The sequence below is a fragment of the Symphalangus syndactylus genome, chromosome 2, assembly GCF_028878055.3.
Source record: "Symphalangus syndactylus isolate Jambi chromosome 2, NHGRI_mSymSyn1-v2.1_pri, whole genome shotgun sequence".
Taxonomy (NCBI): Eukaryota; Metazoa; Chordata; class Mammalia; order Primates; family Hylobatidae; genus Symphalangus; species Symphalangus syndactylus.
The window spans coordinates 27,547,932-27,565,581 of NC_072424.2; the positions used below are offsets into that span (position 1 = coordinate 27,547,932).

Here is a 17,650-nt window from a genome sequence, read left to right on the forward strand (position 1 = left end):
AGGGAGAGTCAAACATGGAGGTCTGTCAGTGTGGGATGCCAAAGCCCAAGTGGAGGCGACACCACAGAAAACAGCAGAGTAAGCAACTCTAAAAATTCTCTCTTCCACAAAAGCACTAAGAAAACTGGAAAATAGAATCAACTTTATCAGAACTCTAAAAATTAATAAAAAGCTTTCATCCAAGTTGCATTTATTTTTAAAAAGCTTAATCTCAGTAAGAATGATGAGCTTTCTAACTTTTTAACTTGCCCTAGTCCCATCCCTTGCTCTCCAGATCCACAGCAGTCTCGAAGAAATGACAGCTCACATTCCGAGGGCACTCTAGAAGCTACGCTAAAAAGCAGCAAGAGTTGTAGCTCATTCAAAGCTTCAATCTCCCCAAATTATTACTTGACCGGTCTTGTTTCCAGGAAGACCCTATGTGCAATGCTGACCGTATGTGACCTGACTCAGAGCTTGCACAATGCAAAACGCCTTTTCCCCAGGGAGATATTCACTGAAAAAAATTACAGAGAAGTGTTTTATACCATATCTACTTGAGGCAGTGAATAACAGTTGGAGCAACAGACTTAAATCTTAAAAGGAAAAGCTGAGAATGAAATATCCGCAAGAGACTTTGAAAAGCTCTGACATATTACTGAGAATCTAGAAGGTCATACACATGCCTAAGGCTGTGTGCATGCTCAAGGAAGACCTGAAAAGGCCCTAAGCTTTGAAGCTCTGCACAAGCAGGACATAAGGACAAGGCAGAGTTGCCAACTACCCAGCTGAGTGTTGAAGGCATGCCCCAACACATATACAGAAAATCCTCTGGCAAAGACTAGGAGATTTACTGGTTCCAGGCATGTAAAGAAATCTTTGTCCAGTCATTAGCAACAACTAAGCTAACCAACTAGAGACTGAATTATCTACTGAGGTAGTCACCCACATCAAATAGAGTTTGCAGAATTAATTCACAGAAGTAATTAAATGAAGAAACAACTACAAGTACTCCAACAAACCCTGAAGAGAGGGCAAAATGTGATTTTCATAGTTGCCAAATTATTTTAAGTCTCCACTATTTGGACATTTTTATATTATTTAGAATGTCCACATTATTTCAAAGCCCATTTATTATTTAAAATGTCCAAATGTAATTTTCAACAAAAAATTATAAGATAGGCAAAGAAACAAGAAAATATGAACCATACACAGGAAGAAAAGCAAATAACAGAAACTGTCCCTGAGGAAATCCAGATATTGGACTTATTAAACACTTCTAAGTCAGCTTTTTTTTTTTTTTTTGGCTCAAAGATACATACTTTTTATTTGTGATCTGGATTATCTTCATTTTCCACTGTGGGCAGAAGGAGCACACATAAAGGTAGGATCCATAGATTTCCACTGGATAATGGCAAAATGATAAGAGGGCCTGGATAAGTACCAGCTTCAAAATAAAAAGCAGAAAATAGTATCACAACAGAATATCCTAAGAATGGGAATATAACAATATACTATGGAACAAGGAGCTTATGAACTTTGTAACATGTCACATTTCAGATTTCATAATAAATTTTCCAAGGTATGTTTTTGTCATTCTCAGTTTTTCAATAACAACAAAAAAGCAGGGAGATAATAGGCAGGTCTTCCTTTGAGACGAGCAAGAAAGAGGAGACTGGTGAGATCAAATCCAATCCATAGCCACATGGGGCAAAGTTGGGGCAAAAGAGGATCTGAAATGATAATAGGTGGAAGACGTGTGCTAAAAGAGTTGGTAGAAAGATTCTGGGTTGCCAAGAAGAAAAGGAGAATGCAGACTGTTAAAACTGATCCATAAAAGGCCAATGTGACTTTCTGTGACCAGAATGCTTAATTTCAATCCTACTGCCTCAAGATTAACTTCCTTGTTTAGATGTAAGAAAATAGGTTCTCAATTTGACAAACACAAGTTACTGACTCTTAATATTTAACATAGTGAGACTACTTTTTGTTCTCTAGTGAGTTAGCAAGGTTTCAGTGTTCCAGCAGGACAACTCAGCCATTTATTATTGATCACACCCTAGAGTTGAAGACACAGGATCACAGAAGGTTGTGAGAGCCCATGTTCACTTAGGTAAAAGTTGTAAATGAAAATTTAAAATCAAATCTCCTGTAAGTTAGCTATTTTAAAAATGTTCAATGAACTAAAGGAAAACATGCCTATAGAACTAAAGGAAGGTATAAGGACAATGTCTCACCAAATAGGGAATATCAATACAGAGATATAAGTTGTTTTTAAAAGAACCAAATAACCTGGAGTTGAAAGTGCAATCATTGAAACGCAAAACTCACTAGAAGGGTTCAACAGCAGATATGAGCAGGAAGAAGAAAGAATCAGCAAAGTTGAAGATAGGTCAGTTTATATTATCCAGTCTGAGGAACAGAAAAAAAAAAAAAGAATAAAGAAAAAGAAACGGAGCCTCAGAGATCTCTGGAATATCATGAAGTGAACTAACATACTCATAAAGGCAGTCTCAGAAGGAAAGAAGGAAAAGAAATAATGGTTGAAAACATCTCAATTCTGAAGAAAAGCATCAATCCACACATTTAAGAAGCTTAACAAACTCCAAGGAAGATAAATTCAAAGAGAATCCACATGAAGACAGATGATTATCAAACTGTTGATAGAAAGAATTCTTCATCTTAGAAAACTGAGAATGAAAAACTCAAAAAACAAAAGCAACAAGAGATGTGACTCATCATATACAAGAGATACTAAATATTAACATTTAATTTCTCATCAGAAACTACAGACACCAGAAGGCAGTGGGAGGACATATTCAAAGTTCTAAAAGAATTTTTTTAAACTGTCTAACAAGAATTCTATATCCATAAAAACTATCCATCAAAAATGAAGGTAAAATGAAAACATTACCAGAAGAATTCACTGCTAACAGACCTGCCCTATTAGAAATAAAGTGAGTACTTTGGGTTGAAACGGAAGGACACTAGAAAGTAATTCAAATATACATGAAAGAGTCTGAGTAGACCAAGAGGGTGTTATTACAGAGAGGTAGCCTGGTATGGATTATTAAAACCTGAGACAGTTGAGGAAAACGTGCAGCTCTTCAGTCTCTAGTATTTGGCAGACATTTTCTTGAAAATGAAGGAAATGAGCCTGTTAATTCAAAAACAAATGAGCTGGGTACAGTGGCTCATGCCTGTAATCCTAGCACTTTGTGGGGCTGAGGCGGGAGACTTGCTTGAGCTCAGGAGTTAGAGGCTGTAGTGAGCTACGATTGAGCCACTACACTCCAGCCTAGGCAACAGAGCAAGACCCTGTCTCAAAAACAAAAACAAAATAACAGAATATTTGTTGCCAGTGATAAAATTAGACCCTAAATAAAAATTAGAACTTTAGAAAGCATGCATTCACCACCATGAACTTGAAAGCAACCCAATATTTAAAGACCTTCCTGACAAAATCAGTGGAATTAACAACAAATGTCTTTATTTAATACTGTATGATAAAATGTGTCAACATTTAGAAAACCTGCGTAACTCAAAGAGCCAGTATTTTCCAGAAGACCAATGTATGATGAATCAAAATCACACGTGGGTAAAGAACCCTTCAAAGTACAAAACAAACGAATGAATTTTGTCTTAACAGAGAATGAAAAATTCTTTGGATGGTGCTGAACAACTGGATATCCATAAGCTAAAACAAAAACAAAAAATCACCTTAATCTAAATTTCACAGTGTATATAAAATTAATTCAACTAATCCAAAATTTAAGTTAATTCAAAATCATGGTTTTAAATGTAAAATGTAAACCTATAAAACTCTGAGAAGAAAACATACAAGAAAGTCTTCAAAAACCAGTAATTCGTAGGCAAAAAAAAATTTTTTTCATATAAGAAAAAAATCAATACACTGCACTTCATCAAAATTAAAAAGTTTTGCCCCACAAATGATCCTGTTAAGAGAATGAAAAAAAAAAGCTATATAGACTGGGAGAAAATATTTGCAAACCATGTATTCGACAAAAGTCGATCCACCCAAAAGGGTGGATCACTTGAGGCCAGGAGTTCAAGACTGGCCTGGCCAACATGGCAAAACCCTGTCTCTACTAAAAATACAAAAATTAGCCAGGCAGGTGGCACATACCTGTAATTCCAGCTACCTGGGAGGCTGAGGCACCAGAATCACTTGAGTCTGGGACACAGAGGTCACAAGAGCCAAGATCGCGCCACTACACTCCAGCCCGGGCAACAGAGGAAAATGCAAAACAAACAAACAAACAAAAACTCAACATTAATAAAAGAAAAGTAGAAAATGGGCAAAAGACTCAAGCAGACATTTCACGGAAGAAGAGATACAGAAAACAAGTACGTTCAAATAAGAAGTTCAGTATTATTAATCAATAGGAAAATGCAAATTAAAATCACAATGACAGATCACTACACACCTACCAGAACTTAGAAAAAAAAAGTGAGAGATGGGGAGACAGATATAATTTAAATACCAACTATTTTATAAATTAGTTGGGTATGGTGGCATGTACCTGTAGTCTCAGCTACTTGGGAGGCCGAGGTGGAAGGACTGCTTGAGCACAGGACGTGGAGGTTGCAGTGAGTAGATTGTGCTAACTGCACTCCAGCCTGGGCAACATTGCTAGACCCTGTCACAAAAAAAAAAAAAAAAGAAAAGAAAAGAAAAAAAACACCACAAATACCACTATTTTGTCTTTCCTCAGGAAGACATATGTGTGTGGTCAATCTATAGAAAGAGCATGTGAATCATTTTTCAACATATTCAAACATTCTAAAAAACGTATACCAATTATCCAAGTGGCCAGGTTGAGTGGATGGTGACAGTTCCTCAATTTGTTAAAGAAAAAATCTAAATTAAAGACAACAGAAAACCATTAAATAACTAAGAGAGGAACTGATAAAATCATCACAGTAAATAAAGATGACAAGAAACAGAATCAGTAAATTGAAATGTTCATAAATGTGCTGCAATACCTAAGCAGCACCTGAATAATTTGTTAATACAACCTCTATATAAAATTGTATAACTATAAATAATTGAATTTACATACATGATACATGCAAAATCACATGTATCATACTTTGAGCATTTAGAGGACTGAATGGACATTTTTAATATACACTATTTTCACGTATATGCTGACTTTTGAACCTAACCCTAAAGATGTGCCTTCTTCCTAATATGATTCATTTCTATTCTAAGAGAAATATAAAGGTATGTGAGAGTTACGAATCTCTGAAAGAGACACAGAAGAAGAAACAGAAGAACATACACCACAATTAATGTAAAGATTAGACACATAAACCCCAAGAAACTTTGATGAAACAAGATTAGGAAAGGCAGCATTGCTTTCTAGTCTTGGGAAACTGAGTAAAATGAGTGGCCAACAAAATACACAAAATACACATGTCTATCTCGAAAAAAAATTTTCTCCTATCATTTCAGTCCTGATTCTACAGATGGCACTAATAACTTTTATCAATCTGGTATTTAAAAGAGAAATTTCTTCCAATAATACATTATGTCTAAATGCATAATTCATATAACCAAGAGGCCAATTATCTTCAACACAATGGTGTCTTCTGAAAAGTATGTTAAAAAGAATATATTCTATAAATTTTAATTCAGCACCTTAGAAATTAACTTCATAGTCATTTAAGTCCACTTTTCCATTAACAGTAGGAAAATATTTCCATAATTGACCACTAAGAAGTGATGATGTAGCTCAATTGAGAAAAGAATCTGACTCATCCATCCCTGGCCTGTGCACCAATTCTTAAAAACTATCACTGATTATTCCTTAGTAGTAACACTGGTAAGGGTACATGCTTATTTTAAAACTTTTTCTCTTGCCTAGGAGAAAAATAATTCAGAGAAGTCAGGGGGAAACTAGATGTCTAGAAACTTGAGTTCTACATATATTAAAGTTGACATACCTCATAATCTAACATCAAAGATGACTCGATATCTTACCTCAATTCTCATGTTAAGTGGAGATACCACCTAGCTTTCCATCTCAAAAGTAATGTACTCAAAAGTAATCCCAGAACTTTTGGAAGCCAAGGTAGGGGGACTGGTTGAGGCCAGAAGTTCGAGACCAGCCTGGGCAACATAAGGAAACTCTATTTCTACAATAAATAAAAAAAATTAGCCAGGCATGGTGGCACATGCTTATGGTCCCAGCTACTCAGGAGGCTAAGGTGAGAGGACGGCTTGAGCCCAAGAGATAAGGGCTACAGTGAGCCATGATTGTGCCACTGCACTCCACCCTGGGTGACACAGTGAAACCAAGTCTCAAAAAAATAAATAAATAAAATTTTTAAGGCAGTAAAAAAATAGCAAAAAAATCTGGAGTTAAAGGGCTTGGTTCCAATGTGACCTAGGCAAAAGCTACATTTCCAGGCTTCAGTTTTTACTGAAGAGTAAGTCGGGAGGGCTACAAGATTTCTAAAATTCCTCCTGCTAAGACTTAACAGAAAGTAGTTTGAAAGAAGATCAATTTTTGATGTTTAATACATAGGAGGCACTCAAAAATTACTTTTAGTCTGGAAAATCAACTGTAGCAAAATTTCCATGTCAAAAAACTCTCAGATTTATAGAAAACATACTACCACAGTTAAATGTTTTGATTATATTTACATCCTGGGACAGCAATTATCATTTATCCCTATTAAAATGCAACTGACATGCAAATACATGTATTGGAATACCATAACAACACAATGATCTGAAAATATTTTATAATATATTCTCAGCATTTCCCAAAATGTATTTCTACAACATTTAGTTCCATTATCAAATAGGTTTGGGATAAGATGTGCTTCCAATGTAAGCATACTCTTCCTTTAAGTAGAAATCATTAGTGTTCTATACATTCTTCGCAAAGTACATTATTATATTACATAGAAGATATCCCAAATTTATTTGGATCAGAAAACCCTTTTTGAGAAATATCTATCAATATCTCATAGTGTTTCAACTGCTCAAAGTACACTTATTTAGTAGTAAACATAGGCACTATTATCAAATTAAAACATTGATCGAATTTTATTATTATAAATTATTAAAAATGTAATTGAGATTTTAAAAATACTGAAATGATCAATAACTAGAGTAACAAAGGCTAAAAACTGAAAGCTCCAATAATCTACCAAGCATTAAAATTTTCTGTGAAGCTGCTAGATGTGTTAGATGTTAGATATTTGAGACTAAGAAATATATATAGTCAGTCAAATAAAAGAAATGGGGTGGAAAAAATACTTAGCTTCTCTCAGGTGCCACAGGTAAAATGAAACTCAGGCAAATGAATATCAGAATATGTTCAAATCAGAGAACAGAAGAAGGCTTGCCCACTAGCTATCAAAATTTTTCAAACATTATTTCTTTTAACATATAGGGCCAATTAAGTGAAGAAAATAAATGGACATTGCCCTTGAAAAACAAGATGCCATTCAGAATACCAGATTATTCTAGAACTAACATTCATTAAGCTAAAGGACTTAAAAATATTCTAGTAACAGAACTTAGTACATGAAAGTTTAATTTTCAGATTCAGTTGAAAGAAGAATCACCATCTAAAGCAAACTGAAGAACTGATGAGTACTCTAAAACTAAACCCTAACTTTAGTTATTATATTAGTCTTTAGGCATTAGTCTCTAGTCTCATGCTTAATTCTTAATTGCAGACTTACTAGTTTCATTCTTAATGCTTTCTCATGCACAAGACTTCATAACTACAAATTGATATAATCAAACTCGTATGTTAAATTGTGATTTTGTTTAATTAAAAAAAATTTACCCAAAAGAGCCTCTGTAAATGAACTATTTTTGGTTTTCAGAAAACTACATCAGCTCATACTTTATTCCTTAAAGTTATCTTAATTCTGACAAAACTGGACTGACCTATAGCTCTTAGGATTTCTAATTTGAAATGACAGGAGAAAGATGGTATGGTCCCCTCTTTTCCTCTTAAAAATATCTGAAAACAACTAGGAGAGGAGAGTGAGAAACCGAAACACAAACTACATCTTCAACAAACTAGGACATACCCCTAACCATACTATATGAGAAGGTCTACTAAATACAGTGAAGGTAAAGAGGGATGCTAGAAGAGCTCAAGCCAGGGAAATGGCTTGCATCTTCAAATCTTAAAACTATTAGTTCAGTTCTGTAAATTACATGACAGTCAGAAAAGCAAACACAACAGTCCCTTGCTTGAAACACTGGAAGCTTTCACAGACCTCATTTGATATCACTGAAACACAGAGTCAGGATTGGACCAAGAAAAAGAAAAAAGCAGCTTTCCAAGCGGCTGCCGAAGACGGCGGAGGTGCAGGTCCTGGTGCTTGATGGTCGAGGGCATCTCCTGGGCCGTCTGGCGGCCATCATGGCTAAACAGGTACTGCTGGGCCGGAAGGTGGTGGTCGTACGCTGCGAAGGAGCATCATTCTGGCAATTTCTACAGAAACAAGTTGAAGTACCTGGCTTTCCTCCGCAACCGGATGAACACCAACCCTTCCCGAGGCCCCTACCATTTCCAGGCCCCCAGCCGCATCTTCTGGCGGACCGTGCGAGGTATGCTGCCCCACAAGACCAAGCGAGGCCAGGCCGCTCTGGACCGCCTCAAGGTGTTTGACGGCATCCCACCGCCCTACAACAAGAAAAAGCGGATGGTGGTTCCTGCTGCCCTCAAGGTTGTGCGTTTGAAGCCTACAAGAAAGTTTGCCTATCTGGGGCGCCTGGCTCACGAGGCTGGCTGGAAGTACCAGGCAGTGACAGCCACCCCTGGAGGAGAAGAGGAAAGAGAAAGCCAAGATCCACTACCGGAAGAAGAAACAGCTCATGAGGCTACGGAAACAGGCCGAGAAGAACGTGGAGAAGAAAACTGACAAATACACAAAGGTCCTCAAGACCCACGGACTCCTGGTCTAAGCCCAATAAAGGCTGTTAATTCCTCAAAAAAAAAAAAAAGAAAAAAGAAAAAAGAAAAGGACATGCCCTTTCCTAAGAAAAGCTGATGCAGACTAATCAAGATAAATACTGCAATAGTAAGATTACTATTTCTCAAAGATTTAAAAAGAGAATCCTTTGAGAATCTACGCAAAAAACATTACCATCTTAACATGTGAAGGAGGAGGGAATCAATGTTTAAAAATCAGTGAAGCAGGCTGGGTGCGGTGGCTCACGCCTGTAATCCCAGCACTTTGGGAGGCCGAGGCAGGCGGATCACCTGAGGTCAGGAGTTTGAGATCAGCCCGGCCACAGGGTGAAACCCTGTCTCAACTAAAAAAAAAATACAAAAATTAGCCAGGCAGGGTGAGGGGCGCCTGTAATCCCAGCTACTCAGGAGGCTGAGGCTGGAAAATCACTTGAACCCAGGAGGCGGAGGTTGCAGTGAGCCAAGATCACGCCATTGCACTCCAGCCTGGGCGACAATAGAGAAACTCCGTCTCAAAAAAAAAAAATCAATGAAGCAATATCTAGAGTACTCAAGAATTTACCCCCAGCATAAAACCAACAGTTAAACATCATTAAATATGCAAAACCCTAAGGAATAGTTTTCATAAACTTTAAGAAAATACTTGATGATAAAGTTCAGCCATCTAAAAGATTTAAAAAAAACTATCAAAAATAACAAATCTTGAGCATTTGAATCCACTTAACTATTGGTCTGAAACTATGGCTATGGCTACAGAATATAATGTAATTGTTACAATTCCTGATAATGTTTTTATATAACCAAAAAAAGGTAAGAGAGTAAACAGACTGAGGAATGCTAATATCTTTATACTGTACTGCTTTACATCTTTAAGTGTATTTCAATTGTTAACATACCTTGACTTATCTCTTAGTCCATTAGCTATAAAAGATGAGGCTATAACCATAATGCTATAATAAATATAAATTAGCTAAATACATTCATTTAAAAAAAGATCTCAGATTAGATCTCAAAATAGAATGTAACTATATGAACACAAGACTCCCCTAACTCCCAAATTTGAATGGATGAAAATGAAATCGATTTACATATTCAAAATGACACAGGCATTTGTAAGCATTAGGATATTCACACTAGCATCATCTGTAACAGCAATATGTGGAAACACCTAAATGTCCACCAACTAGGACCTAGTTAGATAAATTAAAGTTTTTTCAAGGGAATATTATGTAGTTAATAAAAAGAATAGGGCAACAATTGAGTTAGTATAGCAAATGGGCTAATATAAAAGACTCTGTAGCCAAACTGCTGGATGATGGAGTTCACCTTCCAGCTGACAACTTACTAGCATGTCATTTAAAGTTTCTGTGCCTCAGTTTCTTCCTCTGTGGTAAGGGAATAATATTTACCTACTTCTCACGTTTGTGATGAAGATTAGTAATCAATACAAAAACACCTGTTAGAACAGGGCCTAGAACAAAGCACTTTGTAAGTGTTAGATATTATAGCTAAGTGAGAAACAGTGAACTGCAGAACAGCATAGTATGCTATCATTTACAAAAACTTAAAATATATACATATATGTGCATAAAATATACATATATGTATAAAATATGTGCAGAAGGATGAATAAACTCATAGTAGTTTCCCAGGAACAGAAACTAGGTAGAAGAGGTTTCAGAGTGGGAGAAAGATTTACTTTACCCTTCTATATCTTTTGAATTTTGCACCACATGCATGTATGGACTAGACAAAAACTACTAAAGTTACCTTTAAAAATCTTAAAGAATCTAGGATGACTAAACACAGTGCCACTTTTCTGGTTAGTTCTCTGGTCTAACATGCCCACGGTACATTTACTCAATTCAAGGGTCATACAAACAGCAAATTATCAGAGGTAAATGTATGTCCCCAAGATATCACAGAGTTCAGATATTTAATGTTGTCACCATATAAAATATAAAAGGAACATATCTTAGGAGACAACACTACAAGGACATATGTAAAGGCAGTGTTCACTGCAATGTGCATATAAATAGCAAAATACTAGAAATAACCTAATGTACATCAATAGACTAAATTATGGTACTATGCAATATTGTACAGATATTAAAAATGACAGCATAGTATAACTTTATGTATATAAATTATAATTTTTGTATATAAATAACAAATAGTAAATTCTAGACTCTTTCCACACAGGAATACAGATATATTTCATCTTTTCATTGACTATGATTTGTGATATGGCTGTATCATAATTTAATCATTCCTATTATCAACTGATATTTAGGTTGTTTCTATTTTCCTTTACATTTTTTAATCTTGTTTTCACCAAGATATGTAATGCTTCACTGAACATTACTCTTCACCCACAGGGACTAATATTTCTGTAAGGCAGATTCCTGAAAGTAGAACTGTCAGGTCCAAACTAATATGCATTTTAAATTTTTATCTGTAGTTCCAAACTGCCTTCTTCCAAAGAGCCTGCATCAACTTATACTCTTCCAGCCTTGCAAATTAGTAATCATTTTCATCAATCTGATGTATGAAAATGATATATTATTTATATCTACATAATAGTAAGAGTGTGCAAATCTTTCCATTCCTCCACTGTTTGTGGTATTCATACAAAATACAGCTAATAGCTACATCGTGCTTAACACACACTGTGGCTTTTTTAATTTGCCAGAATTTAATCTTTGGGAGCCTCACATAAAAATCCAAACTTTCATTAAAAAAAAAAATCAAAAGATATGGGCATCACTGAACTGGATCCACATTTCTTTTGTTTGTTTTTTAGAGACAGGGTCTTACTACATTGTCTAGGCTGGAGTGCAATGGCTGTTCACAGGTGTGATCAGCGTGCACTGCAGCCTTGAACTCCTGTGCTCAAGAGATCCTCCCACCTCAGCCTCCAGAGTAGTGGGACTACAGGTGCATGCCACTGCGCCCAGCTCCGTATTTCTTAATGATGAAAATCAACTGACACTGAAAAGGAGCTGCCCTCTCCAAGTGTTCTACAATTCAACCACCTCATATAGTTCCCCTACTGAGTTCACTCATTTATGTTACCTGCCTGGTCTCCTGTAATAATTGAAGTTTAGTATCCTAGTTCTATTGGTTTATTTGGCTACATACTAGCTATTAAGATTCTTTGTATAAAGATATTAATATCTCATCTTGTACAAACATAAGTATTTACTGTTAATTGTTCTTTTAACTTAATCATATATAATCATATATAAAATTTTGAAAGTCTAGAACATAAAGTGTTAGCAATGCTATCCTTCAATTACAAGTGATTTTCACTTTTTATCTCTGTATGTATATCTTTTAAATGTATACTACAAGTAATCACTCCTTTCATAATTAGAAAAAAGCTACTCTCATTTTGAAACAAAATATATGTAACACTGATAGTGATGTTAATTTTTAAACTAATAAAGCCAATTAAAACTTTACCTACAAAGAACCTGAATGCATAAAAGATCTATATAATAATCAGAGATCACTTAGTCTATGATTACCCATAAAGAATTTAATATATCTACTACTTCCAGCCAGAATTACAATATAAACTGTTTTTACAAGTGGCATTCAGAAGTACATGGAATGATATGACTCACTCTAAAGTTGTAAAACAAGTTTTGAATATTAGCAGTTCAGAAAACCAATTTTCTCCAATTGCATTTAAATTTTTATAAATATAAAAAGTATATTTTCATTTGGTCAACATTTATACTAAGTGTAATGCACTTAGTATACCTTGCACTTTGCAAGCTGCAAACCATGCAATAACAATAAAGCACAATCCTTGCCTGAAAGCTTATACACAAGTGAGTAAAGCAAGAAAAAAGTCGAGTAAGTGCTGTTGAAGCACAAAGGGAAGGCACCTGAATTAGCCTTGGAGGTTAGGGGAATCAGGAAAGGCTTCTTAAAAGAGATAACATCTAAACAGGAATCAACCAAAAAAGGTGGAAAGGGGGCCAGGAATCCAGGTGGTGTCATCCTGACTTCTCTCTCCCCTTCAATGTTTACATTCTGACAATCACCAAATCCTATAAATTTTTCTCCCCAAATTTCTCAATGCCATTGGCTTCTCTTCATTCTCACTGCCATTACCCTGCTATAAGGTATACCAAATTCTCTTTTCTAATAGCCTTCTAACTGGTCTCACCATATCCACTTTCTCATCCTGTTCTTAACCTAATCACTATGTTGTAATTAGAGTGATCTTTTAAACATTCAAATCTAATCAGGTTAATGTCCAATTAAAAGAACTGAGGGGAGTCCTCAGGATTAAACCCAAATTTCTTAATAATAATTCACATGTCTTGAAGATCTAGCCCCTGCATACTTTTGCCACAACTCTAATATTTCCCATCTTGCACTATGGTCACATGAACTTCTTTCACATCCCATGGCAGAGCCTCCTGTCTCCTGTCTCCAGGACTTTGCACAAGCTATATGCTTCTGCCAGAAACACAGATTTACAATTCTTCACTGAGCTAACGCCTACTTACTCTTCAGACCTCAGCTTAGAGGTCCGGGAAGGCTTTTCCTAATTATTCAAAAGCCTTTCTGCATACCACCTCCTCTGTGTTCCCACTTAAAAGTTCCCCTAACAGAACACTTATTATGCTATTATTAGACTTGGCAGGTTAGTTGTCTGACTCCCTCATTTAAAGGTAATGGGAAAATGGGAATGCTTCTGCCTTTTTCACAGTTGTATTCTAGTACTTAGGACAATACTTAGCACATATAACACATATTTATTGAAGGAACAACAAATACTTGTTAATTTGGCTTTATCTGCCATTCTAGACAGCAATTTTTACTCTATAAATAACTCTAAATATAATATTATGAACCTTTTACTGAGCACAAAATAAATGCTCAATAAATACTGGTTTAATAACATGATAAATGAACAATAAACAAAATTTCATCTCATGCATGGAGTTCCCATATATCCTACTTAAAATTAACTCCAGGTCACTCAAATTTTGACATGAACACCTAAAAATAACAAGATTTCAATTGTATTTCCCATTATTTATTAAGATGTAAAGGCTTCTTATTCTTTTAAATAAAAAAGAGCTCTCCCACCTAAATCATGTAAACCTATATATTTTTGCAGTTTAAGAGTTTAAAAAGGAACTTTCAAAGTTAGAAGACCAAAAGATTGGTCCAAAGAATGAGAAAACACCCAAAATTAACATGCTTAAAAGAATGTTATTGTTTACAGAGAAATGGAAAAGCACATCTTTAAGCAGCACAAGTGAACCTGAGGTAGGGGATAGAGGCTAACGGCTGTCCACGAAAATAAAATGTTCTACACTTGTCCATTTAACTAGAATTATGTCAAGAGTCCACAACTCATAGCATCTTCAAATTCATTCATTCAACTTTTTGCCTCCTTGGTAAGGAGGCAAAATAAAATATTTTGGAAAGACATGGAGACATGGGACTGATTTATTTTACATAGCATTACTTCTATGGGAAAGCAAAAGACTTTACGTGCAATTTATACTCTAGGAAAACAAGAGTTTAGAGCAAAGAACTGAAAATTCCTGTTTACCCAATCCACAATATAAACAATATAAAATCCCAATATAATTGGGATTACAGCTCTCTTGTACAACACTTCAACTCACCATATGCATAAATTGCAAAATTCTCCACCAAAGTCTCACAGTTAAAAGGCAAGATAGGGAAGAGGGGATTTAAAAGTCTCAAAAGTACTAAGATATAATGGTAAACGTCAAATGTTAACGACCAAACATTATCTGAAAAGTTTTAAATGACACATGAACACTACCAAAAAAAAAAAAAAAAAGATTTACTTGTGAATATTTGCTTAAATTGCCTTTCTTGCCAAGGAACTCCAAACATGTCACACACAACTTAAGTATTCCCAAGATATACTTTACTTTTCATTTCCCATGCAAACTGACAATTTAAAAAAAAAGGCTAGTTATTTAATTACCAGTGTAAAGCAAAAGAGAAAATATAACTGCTACATACACTAAGATGACTACAATATTCAATATAGTATTTTCAAAGAAAAAAAGATTTTCAGACCTTTTAAACTAAAAAATGTTAATTAAATTTAACTACTACTTTTTTGTACATATAAAGCCACATATTTCTTCACTAAGTCTATCTCATTATAAATCCTTTCCATTACTCACTCTATTAACTATCAGAAACTGTCAGAAAAAAATAAAAATAAATGTGCTCTCAATGTGTGTGGTCTCAAGGTATCTTATATTCGAGTATCAGTCAGTATTTAGTACGTTGCCATGATTATAAAACAACTGGCCTTTCTTACATTTATATACTCCATTTCTGAGACTTTAAAAGACCTCTATGTTTAACTATCTACTATCCTGACAGTTTGGTTTATTAAGTGGAACTTAAATATTTTGGGTTTTAAAAATATAATCTCATTATCTCTGTATTACATTTTAAAAAATATCAAGAAGCAAAAATCTTCCTCATACAAGATCAAAAGAAACATAATAAGCAGCCATACTCAGTTTAAGGGTAATAAGGAATTTCTCCCATCAGAAGTTACTCAAGATATTGAAAGGCAGCTCTTATATGTTTTAATATACATAAAGGGATACTTTATTTTTGTAATTTAACACATTAAACACAACCCTACAATTCCCAACTGGTATGTATTATCTACTATCTTGTGAATATAATCCTGCTATGTCCTGAACTGTGTCCTTCCCAAATTCTTATGCTGAAGCTATAACCTCCAATGTGATGGTATTTGCAGATGGGACCTTCGGGAGGTAATTAGGTTTAGATGAGGTCACAAGGGTAGGGTTTTCATAATGGGATTAATGCCCTTGTAAGAGGAGACCAGAGAACTTGCTCTCTCACTTTCTGCCAACTGAGGATACAGCAGGAAGACCTGTAAGAGACTCTTCATTCGCCCTGAACAGAAACGGCTGGCACCTCAATCTTGGACTTTCTAGCCTTCGGAACTGTGAGAAATATATATACTGTCGTTTAAGCCACACAGTCTATGGTATTTTATTATAGCAGTTCGAGCAGATAAAGAAAATCTCAAAATAAGATTCCCACATAGGTTAAAGAAGCTTTGATATGAAAAAAATTTCCATTCCACAAACATGTAAATCGCGTAGTGATTTGCAGGTACCAAGTGATATATTATTGAAATCATGCCAGGAAGAAAAAAATGTTGACATTAGTGATTCTTAGTTGCTCTTGGAAGCAACTCAAATATTATCAATTTGCATAATTAGTTATAAAAACTGGATAATGGCCATAAGATGTGCTAATGAACAATTTTTATTTTTACCACATGAATCTACTATTTATAGATTATCAATTTTCAAAGAATTTGAATATGACAAAATATAAGAAAACTTCAATTATATTAAACAATTTCAGCTTTCTTTGATAAAACAAAAATCTTCAAGATCTTAGCACAGGATCATTGTTGTTATATTATGGTATTTATATATATACACATATATACATGCAAATATCAGGTATAATTGAGTTCCAATTGAGAAAAAGCTAGGTAAGTTTTTCATATGCATTAAGGTATTACTTATAGAGCTAACTCTACAAGAGTTATACAGCTGACTTTTTTTGAGACAGGGTCTGGATCTGTTGCCCAGGCTGGAGTACAGTGGCAAGATCTAGGCTCACTGCAACCTCCACCTCCTAGGCTCAAGCCATCCTCCCACCTCAGTCTCCCAAGTAGCTGGGACTACAGATGCATGCCACCACACCCTGTTAATTTTTGTATTTTTGGTAGAGACAGAGTTTCACCATGCTGCCCAGGCTGGTCTCAAACTTGTGAGCTCAAGCGATCCATCTGCCTCAGCCTCCCAAACTCCTGGGATTACAGGTGTAAGCTACTGCGCCTGCCATACAGCTGATGTTTAAAGCAAATTCAAGTCCATCCTTTTTCATATCATAAAACCTTTTATCTGAAACATTTAATATTAATCTGTCTCTTACAACTAGTGCAGGCTCAACTTGGTCCCTTTATAAATTAACAAAATAAGCTGGTAAAAGTATGTTTTATCAAATTCCTTTATAACCATATTTTCCTGAATAAAAAAGTAAATAAACTAGTGAACTTTTTTTAATAGTTTCTAATCAATTTCAGTATCTGGTTCTTATAGGCTGAAACAATGCTATAATGACTGGGTTGCACAACAGTCTGGGGAAATTATTTTGCTTGTTTGTTGCCCAGGCTGGAGTGCAGCAGTGTGATCTCAGCTCACTGCAACCTCTGCCTCTCGGGTTCAAGCGATTCTCCTTCCTCAGCCTCCCAAGTAGCTGGGATTACAGGCATGCGTCACTGCACCCAGCTAATTGTTGTTTTTTTTAGTAAAGACGGGGTTTTACCATGTTGCCCAGGCTGTTCACTAACTCCTGACCTCAGGTGACCCACCCGCCTCGGCCTCCCAAAGTGCTGGGACTACAGGTGTGAGCCACCACGCTTGGCCAGGGGAAATATTTAAATAAAAATTATTTTCACTAAAAGCTTTAAGTATTGTACACAAGCATCATCGGAATATTTATATCAGTTATCAAACTTTTTCTAATAAAAGAGTGTTGTGTTTTAAAAATAGTGACTCCATTTTAAAAGTCATTTTTCTCAAGCCTCCAAATAATTATTTTCATGAGCCTTATTTGCA

The 17,650-nt window shown here is 35.4% G+C and overlaps 1 protein-coding gene and 1 pseudogene across 2 annotated transcripts in view; one reads left to right on the top strand and one right to left on the bottom strand.

The window, feature by feature from the left end:
- The window catches only part of SHOC2 (SHOC2 leucine rich repeat scaffold protein), a 93,504-nt gene that overhangs the window by 67,602 nt on the left and 8,252 nt on the right, over positions 1–17,650 (bottom strand). The window lies entirely within an intron of this gene.
- On the top strand, positions 8,333–8,973 carry LOC129466195 (large ribosomal subunit protein uL13-like; annotated as a pseudogene).